The following is a 9,226-nucleotide window of genomic DNA, read 5'->3' on the forward strand; positions in this document are numbered from 1 at the left end:
GTGAAGCGTGATTTTCCGAGAACAAGTTCCACATTTTCGTTTCTCGTCAAAATGTTCATATATGTAGCAAGGCTTGTGGTCAATTGCGCTCTCAGCTGCCGCCAGCGTGATTGCAATGTTGCGGCACCTGATTTCCACATGTGCGCAGTTCTACATGAGTTTTTGTACCGATTTCATTATATGTACGATTTCCTTGCTAGAACTCAGATTCGTCAAGTCCCCGAAATTTCACATTTCAAAAATTACCAGGACTGACAGAAAGTCACACGTAAATCTTCCGTGTGGACGGGTCCCATCACAGATCCCATTCCAGGCCTCACGGTGCGCTCGCATGGTTGGGGGTTAGGATGACTAACACCACAGGCCTCGTAACAGAACACTCCGTCATTTGTTTCCTGTACTTATGTCGCGAGCAGCCGCTTACGACATATACCGAAACGTGTTGCCTGCCATCTGTCCTCATAAAGTTATTGATATAATCAGGCTATCCTTCGGCCTTTTCCCGACCCCGTATTGGCCGAGAGCTCTCCTCAGACAGGCTCTGTAATGTTGGGCAGGTACTGTATTTTTCGGCGCCTTCCAGTATCGCGTCCTCAAGGATTTTTGCGGGCGTATCGTCGTCGCACCTTGATGAGTTGGGTCATTGATCGTAACGAATGAGCTCCAGCTTTTTGCTCTTAGGCATTCCGAGCCTCGCACTCTCATGGGAGCGAGTCCTGAGATAGAGTAACCAGTTTTTGTGAACTCGTTTCTCAATCGCCGTATCCGTATCCCGAACTGTACTTTACAATGAATGTCATACGCCGGGCCTCTTAGACATATTAAGGTGCCAGCTTCTATTTTCATGACGCGCTGAACGCTTATGCTTTGACTTCCCTAGCTTAACTAGAAGTTCTAGTTCTTGGCTATCCGACACTGTCCTATCTCATCATCAGCCTCCCAGTCTTAGAAATGGCCTTTATATTAATTTTAATTCCGAGTTCATGTCTGCTGCTGGAATTTTTGAGCTCCGGTTATTAAGGTTCTACAATAAGCGGGGTACATCTTTTACAACACTACGTATGATCTAAGCCATGCCCAGTATTCGTCCGATCGCAACGTTGCTTAGATTTCTCTTCCATCCTGCTCATACTAAGCCTTCGCAACGGTCTGTTGCTGGTGACCTCTTAACGATCCAGCCAGACAAAGTCCAGCCTTTCCCAATCACGACCTCAACCTACGTTTTACCTCCACATCACAGCGCCCTCTGCATGATTTTTGAGGTCATATTTATTGAGCCGACCTTACCCAGTTCCGTATTATGTCACCGATGTCTTTACTCCGTTTCTGCGGCCATCCATCCTGTTTCTGTCGACTTCTACGGTTGCGGGTGGCGCGGTCCGCAGCTGTGTGTGTATGTTTTCATGTGTGATTAGTTCGTCAGCCATCTTAAATTGTCCGATTCTAACCAGATAGCATATGTGGAGACAGTAACTTTGCCGCTGTAAAACCAACGTTTAAAGGCTAGACACCCTCATGTCATGCGACTCAGCGCCGATCGACCGTCTACGAAACGCAGTTTAATAATAATATATTATAAAATATTATTACTCCTTATTACCCTTCTCTATTGACTTTGATTCCTCGGTCCAATCTATGTTCATGAGAATTTAGACAGGTCCCATTCAGTCTCATCTATGTCAATGAGATTTTATACATGACCCATTCGGTCCCGTCTATATTTATGAGTAATTAAACATAATCTAATCAAACCTCTCTGTTTTATGAGAATTTAAACATGACTTGTTTAGTTTGACCCGTGTTTATGAGTATTTAAATATAAACTTTTCGGTCTGGCCTATGTTTATAAAAATTTAATCATAACATAAAATTGTTCCAGTCTATGGTGACTATATTCGTTCCAGAATATAAACATAGCATTTTCAGTTTAGCCTGTGTTTATGAGTATTTAAATATAACCCTTTCAGTCCATTCTATGTTTATTAGAACTTAAACATACTTTTTTCAGTTCAGCCTGGGTTCATGAGTATGTTGGTCCAATCTATGTTTATAACAATTAAAACACACTTTTTCAGTTTAGCCTGTGTTCATGAGTATTTCGGGCGAGTCTATGTTCATGTGAATTTAAACACAACCCATTCAGTATTCCATATTCATGAGAATTTCGACGTAGGCTCTTCAGTCCAATCTATATTGCTGAGAATCCACTGCTGTGACGGTAAACCGTTACAGGGCCTGAGAGAGGGAGCTGCATAATTGACAGGTCGGTCCAAACACAGCCTACTGTCCTCACTGTCCCACAGTGCACAAACGACCTGCTCTGTGAATATATGATAATAATAATATTAATAATAAGAAGAAGAAGAAGAAGAAGAAGAAAAAGAAGAAGAAGAAGAAGAAGAAGAAGAAGAAGAAGAAGAAGAAGAAGAAGAAGAAAAAGATGAAGAAGAAGAAGAAGAAGATCTTGCTCTGTGAAAATAATTTGTTATAAAATTATTAAAGAGTATTAGATCCGAATACGAATATGTGATAGTATTATTATTATTAATAGTAATAATAATAATACTACAACCACAACAACAACAACAACAACAACAACGACAATAACAACAATAACAACAGCAACAACCATAACAACAATTAACAACAACAACAACCACAACAACAACAACAACAACAACAACAACAACAACAGCAACAACAACAGCAATGACAACATTCGTTGATATTCGTTGACACGTGACTTACGTGGGAGACGTTGTTCCACACCTGCGTGGCGCCGACGTGTTTTATAACAAATTATTTTTACAGAGCAAGATGTTCTTCTTCTTCTTCTTCTTCTTCTTCTTCAAACTTTGTCCTTTCGTTCTGCGATCGAGCCACGGCCAAGTTCCCAACATTTGGCCGTGAGGTGATGTTTCCCGCAAAATCCACATTTTACGGCATCCTTATACATGTTAGAAGACGACTGCAGTGCCGCCGCCATTGGCACCTGATTTCCCACAGCGCAGTCTACATGAGTTTTCTCCCCGATTTCATTATTACCGATTTCCTTGAAGGACTCGGCACTCTCACGTCCACGAATTTCACCCTTCAGAAATTCCAACACAAAGTCCACGTAATCTTCGTGGCCTTTACCATCACGATCCCATTCCAGCCTCACGTCGTTGGGTAGGCATGACAAAACCACAGGAGTAACGAACACTCTGTATTGTTTCCCTGTTATGTCGAGAGCGCTTAGATTACGAACGTGTGCCTGCACTTCATCATAAAGTTTTGATATAACAGGCCTACTCGGCCTTTTCCCGACCCCGTATTGGGCCGAGAGCTCATCCTCAGAAGGCTCTGTATGTGGGCAGACGTGATCTTTTCGCGCCTTCCATATCGGTCCTCAACATTTTTACGGGCGTCGTCGTAATGGTCATTGGTGACCGAGAGTCCAGCTATTGCAGCATTGGCCTCGCACTCTAGGAGCGAGTCCAAATAAGTAACCTTTGAGATAGTTGCAATGCCCGTATTATCCCAAAACAACTACCATGATGTTACGCCCTCTTGAATTTTGGCAGTTCTATATTCAGGAGCCTGGCGCTATGCTTAGACTTCCCTAGGCCTACTAAGTTCAGTTCGCTACCGACACTGTCCCTATCTACACCATCAGCCTCAGTCTTAAAACTGGCCCTTTATAATTCTTAATTCCCGAGGTCAGCTGCTGCCTGGATTTTGAGCTTCGGTTTAAGTCTCAAAGCGTCAATTTTTACAACACTACCGTTGTCAAGCAATGCCCCAGTTTCCACGATCGAGTTGTTGAGTTTCTCTTCATCCTTACACTGGGCCTCAACGTCGTGCTGTGACCTCCTAAACACAGCCAGACGAAAGTCCAGCTCTTCCAATCCCGACTCAACTACAGTTTTATCCACATCCACGCCGCCACCTTGCATGCATTTTTGCAGGTCATTTTTGACCGACTTACCCAGCCTTTACTGACCGTTCTACCGTTTACTGCGGCGTCCATTCAGTTTCTGTCAATTCTATATGTGTTTCCTGTGTTTCGTCACCATTAAATGTCATTAACGATAGACATTTGGGCGTAAACTTGCCTTAAAACCACGTTTAAAGGCCAAGACACACTGCAGCGACAGCGACCGACCGTTACGACAAACGACCTTTCAGAAAATTTAAAACTATTGTTTCCGATGAGCCATTTGCCACACAACCACAAATCACACACACACAACACACACCACACAAGCACAGCACACACAACCACACCACACACACACACAACACAGCACGACAACGACCGCGGCGAACAACCTCGACGATAAAAAATATTTCGCGAACGTTTCTATTCTCAGTCGTCTCTTTACAAAATATGCCAATCGCAGCCCGTTTCCATACGATTACGGAATAAATAAACCCATTAATGCTAGCAAGACGATACTGGTCTCCGGCGACTAAACTCCCGACGATGTCACAAACAATGTTGTTGCCGGAAACCAGTCTAACCAAAGCGGGCAGCTGTGGCAATGCTACGGTACAGTATAACACAGTACGTACAAGTACATGATAATGTGCACGTATATTTTACATTTATTATCTTACCCTTATACTAGAGTTGTTCCAGCTGTTATTTTAAAAGAACGCCGCAGGAGTTCGGGCCGTTCTGTTGCATGTGATTATGTATCTGTGTACCACTGTGACGAGATGCTGGGTATACGTCCGTGTTTTGCGCCAGTCACAGCGGACTTTTGTCGTCTTGTTTCGTTACTGTCGCGTCATGTCCTGCATCTGTGTCTTTGGGCCTCTAAATCGGAAAGATTAAGAATTCGGATGGTATGCTTACAAAGCAAAACCCTTATGTTTTATTTTTTCAATATATTGTTCACAGAAGATTTGCTTCAGTTCGCTACGTTTTCCACATACAGGGTCTTGCAAAGGAACCTGAATGACATGGAAACCACTATTAGTCCACAACAGTTAGAAATATGAAGTTTCTAATTTTTCAAAAGCTCGATGTTGCTCAAAACCCAGAGCAACTGGTTGTCGAGATTCCAACAAAAATTCCGTTTCTTACGTAGTCGCCGCCTAACGGCACTATATAAAAAGAAAAAACGAGCCCTGATTTTTATGAATATCTGATATTTTAGAAGTATAGAAGTTATGTTCTTTGTTTACGATAATTGTTGCCGTTTAAAATTTATTACAAATCTTCGTGATCCTTACCTTAACTTATTCCAATGAAAGCATTTAAACAAGTTCAATAATTGTTTTTTAGATTCATACTGTGATCAACTGATGGCGAAGAGTTTAGGTACCCAACTCGTTACATTGCTGTTCTGAGAAAATTAAGAAATTAATTTATATGTTTTATATAAATTCACAATTTTATCCGTCACGTAATAGCGATCCAAGTTTTGGCATTATTTTTCATTGCGAGCGTTAGATAGACATATTTTTTATGAATAGATAATGAGTTTAGCGTTGAATCTGAATGAGCAGTTATTTTGCCAATGCCTTAACAGAAGTACCTCGTCCGTAACCCTGACTGTATCCTTAAGTCACGTGCTGTTAGTAAGTTAGTCCATGCGTACATGTGCATATAAATCTATAGGAGTGCTTTTCACGCTGACGTCAGTGTTGATCAGGTCACCTGTATGTGTTATGTGTCATGGTTTGGCAGAATGCGAAGCGCTGCTGCCTTACATTTACAGAAACATGAATACCACATGGGTCTGATAGAAAGCGCGTGTTTATCGGTACGTGCACGTACAACGTGCGTGCCCTGCCGTGCGTGACGTGTGCACGTACACGTGCAGTGCATGCAGTGCCGTGCGAGCGCTGCGGTTCACCAGCGCACTGGGTTCGCGGTACTCCCGGTCAGTGATGCACGCCCTCCTGCACTGAGGCGTGTGGCGTCGTCCGGCTTGCGTGTGAACGTGTGAAAATTCGATACGTGCGTGCATGCGTGCTGTGCGTGTGGACGTACCGTTCGTACGTTCGTGTGCACGTACACGTGCAGTGCGTGTGTGTGCACGTACTCACGTGCGTGATGCGTACGTTGTGTGCGTTTGGCGTGGCCACAGTACACGTCGCGCGAGCATTGCGGTGCATGCCTTCCTGTGTGGTGTGTGGCCCGTGCCGCGTGCGTGGTGCGGTGGCGTGTGCAAGTACACTTGCGTCGCGTGCGTGCGTGCGTGGCGTGTGTACGTTACACGTTGCGTGCCGTGCGTGTGTTGTGAGACTTACACGTGCATACGCATGCGTTGCGGCCTCCGTGTGTGTGCACGTACCACGACGCGTACTGAGTGTACGGAGAAACGATGAAAAAAGAGGTCGAAGCAGTTAGATTGTTGCTGAGGTAGTTTCCACAACAACTAGCCTACCCATTTGTCATCAGTAAAGACGTAGGCCTCTCTTCTCGTGCCCACGCCTCTCTCCTACTCTCGCTCCCTCGTGCGTGGCCGCTCTCTCCCCGCCTCTCTCCCTCTTGTGGCGCGCGCCTTCTCTCCTCTCTCTTCCCCTCGTGCCGCCCTATCCCGCTGTGTGCGCACTCTCTCCCTCGTGGTGTGCGCGTAGCTACGCTCCCCCCGTCTTCTCTTCTTCCTCGTTGCGCTGCGTCTATCTCCCTTCATCATTCCTCGTGCCGCGCGCTCTCTTCCCCTTTGCGTCTTGCGTCCTCTCTCGGTGCCGCTTCCTGGCGCGTCCTTCGTCTCCTGCGTGTTGCTAGGTACTACCGTTCTGTGCTCTCTCGCTCATTTGCTCGTGCCGCTGCGTGCGCGCGCTCGTTCTCCCCGGTTGCGTCGATCTCCTGCCTGTCGTAGTGTGTGCGCCTATCTCCCCTCACTCTTCTTCCCTCGTGTGTCGCGCGCTGCGTTACCTCCGCTGCTCCGTCGTCGCTCCTTCGTGCGCGCTCTCTCCCCTTCTTCTCTCTCCCTTCGCCTTGCATGTGCGCTCTCACCGTGACGTCTCTCCCCCTCGTCTGCTGTGTCGTCGTCTCGTGCGCCGCGTTATCTGCCCCTGTCTCATCGCCTACTCTCCGTCACAGTCGCTCGCGCTCCTCTCTCCCCTCTCCTCTCTTCTCGTTGTTGCCGCGCTCTCTCTCCCTCACTCTCTCCTCTCGGGCGCTGCGCGATCTGCGTGTCCCCTCTCTCTCTCCCTCGTGGCGCGCCGCTTCGCCCCTCTCCTCGCCTCCGTCTCCCTCGTCGCGTGGCTGTCCCCGCGCCGCTTCTTCATCCCCCATACTGCTGCGCGCTCCGTCGATGTGCGCGCGCTCTGTCTCACTGTCCCCTACTTTTGCTCCCTTCGATGCCCGCGGCGCTCTCTCCCACCTCTCGACTTCTTCCTCTGCTCTCCACGCGCTGCGCCATTCCCTCTCCTCTCTTCGCTCCGGTTGGGCGCCTTGCCACTACCCTCTCCCTCTCTCTTCATACTGTCCCTCGCTAGTTGGCGCTGGCCGCGCTTCTTCCACCATCTCTCATTTCCTTGACGTCAATGATTGTATCAACATTGAACTAACTCCTATTCAGTACCGCTCCCAAATAATCTGCATCCTATCCATGTAAAATTAAATTATCGTGATATGCTAGTATTTTTAAATATATACCTTTTCTTTTAGCCGGATTGCAATAAAGATCCTGAATCATACACAATCCCAATCGGATTAATCTGATGGACTAAAGCATTTTAGCTGCGGTAAGTACAAAAAAACGAACATGAAAATAAATTACCAAGAAAGATATATACGACTAGAATTAATGTTATTGCTGAAGCTTTACTTATTATTATCTCAAAGTTGTAACTATTAGTATACTATAAACTAGTTTACAGTATTACCCACGAGAACACGCTTCTCGCCGCGTGCGGCGACTCTCCTCTCTGACCCCTCACTCCTCTCTCCGCGTCTTGTGAGCGATCCTCTCCCGCTCTCTCCTCCCATCTTCCGGGCCTTGCGCGCTCATCTTCCCTACTCTCTCTTCCATCGTCCACGTCGACGCGCTCTCTCTCTGCCCCTCTCCTCTCCCTCTTGATAGCGCGGCTACTGCTTCCCCTACTCCTGCTTCCCTTCTTCCGCGGCTTGCGCATCTCTCCGCACCTCTCTACTCATCCCGTGCGCTGCGAGCGCTTGCTCCCCACTCTCTCCCTCGCTGCGCGCGCTTCCTCCCCACTCTCGCCCTCGATGTGACCAATGTTTGTTTGACGGACTCGGCTGCTGCAGCAGGCTACATCTGCCACCTCTCAATCTCCCTCGTCAGCCGTGCGCGCCCGCCTGCTTCCCTATCTCTCATTATCTCGTGCGGGCGCGCTCGTCTCCGTCTCTCGTCTCATCCCCTCGGTGCGTCAGCCCACCCTTACTCACGCCACTCTCTCCCATCCCCGCCTCGTAGAGATGTTTTCAAATTTTCAAACTTACAATTTTTAGTAAAAAATCTTAAAATTATCTATCAAATTAAAAACACTTTATCAGCTGAAGATTGTCAATGTACTAACATCATCTTCCATTTTTCGTTGGAAAAAACTTAAATTAATACGCATAAAGTAAGTCTGTTTTAGACATTGCGCTCACGCCCCCCTCGGTTGGTTATCGATGTTAGAATCATTAACTGATTTTACTTACCATGTACTATTAAGCTCTTAGATAAATCATCAGAAGGGATAGAAAACAACATTAACTTTGGCACTTTGTTCATCTCCCCTGCTTTGAGACGTCAGTCGAATGAAAGCACTGAGAATGTATTTGGTATCCCTTGAATTTGGTTGCTTTTATGGTCTTCTAGCAATATTAACTTGGCACATTAATTAATGCTTTGCGGAGCTTCCTTACGTGTACAGATTGTTATCGGACACAAAAATATGAGTGCCGGGGCCTAGTAATTCTCTATGCTCTTAAACCTTATACCTTGATTTTCGTTCTAAAACTTGGTTATTTAAGGTTTCACTTTTCCTCGTTCGATCACATGAGCAGTTAAAACGCTTTCTCATAAACTTCGCGATTAATTTTAATGTTTTTACTAGCTAAATTAATTAAAGGTCAATGCGTTTCCCCTACTACGCTATACTTAAAAAGTATGTCTAGAAACTTTTGCACCAGGAAAGTATAGGGTACCATCCTCCTAAATCTTCACACGTACGAGCGTTTTCAAGCTCAATGTTAAAATAAATCTAGCTTTAAGTCATGGAACATAAGAACCAATTTTCCACGAGTAACCGTGCTGTTAAATTTCGTCGT

Source organism: Priapulus caudatus, unplaced genomic scaffold (assembly GCF_000485595.1).
Source record: "Priapulus caudatus unplaced genomic scaffold, Priapulus_caudatus-5.0.1 Scaffold1477, whole genome shotgun sequence".
In the NCBI taxonomy this organism is placed as follows: Eukaryota; Metazoa; Priapulida; class Priapulimorpha; order Priapulimorphida; family Priapulidae; genus Priapulus; species Priapulus caudatus.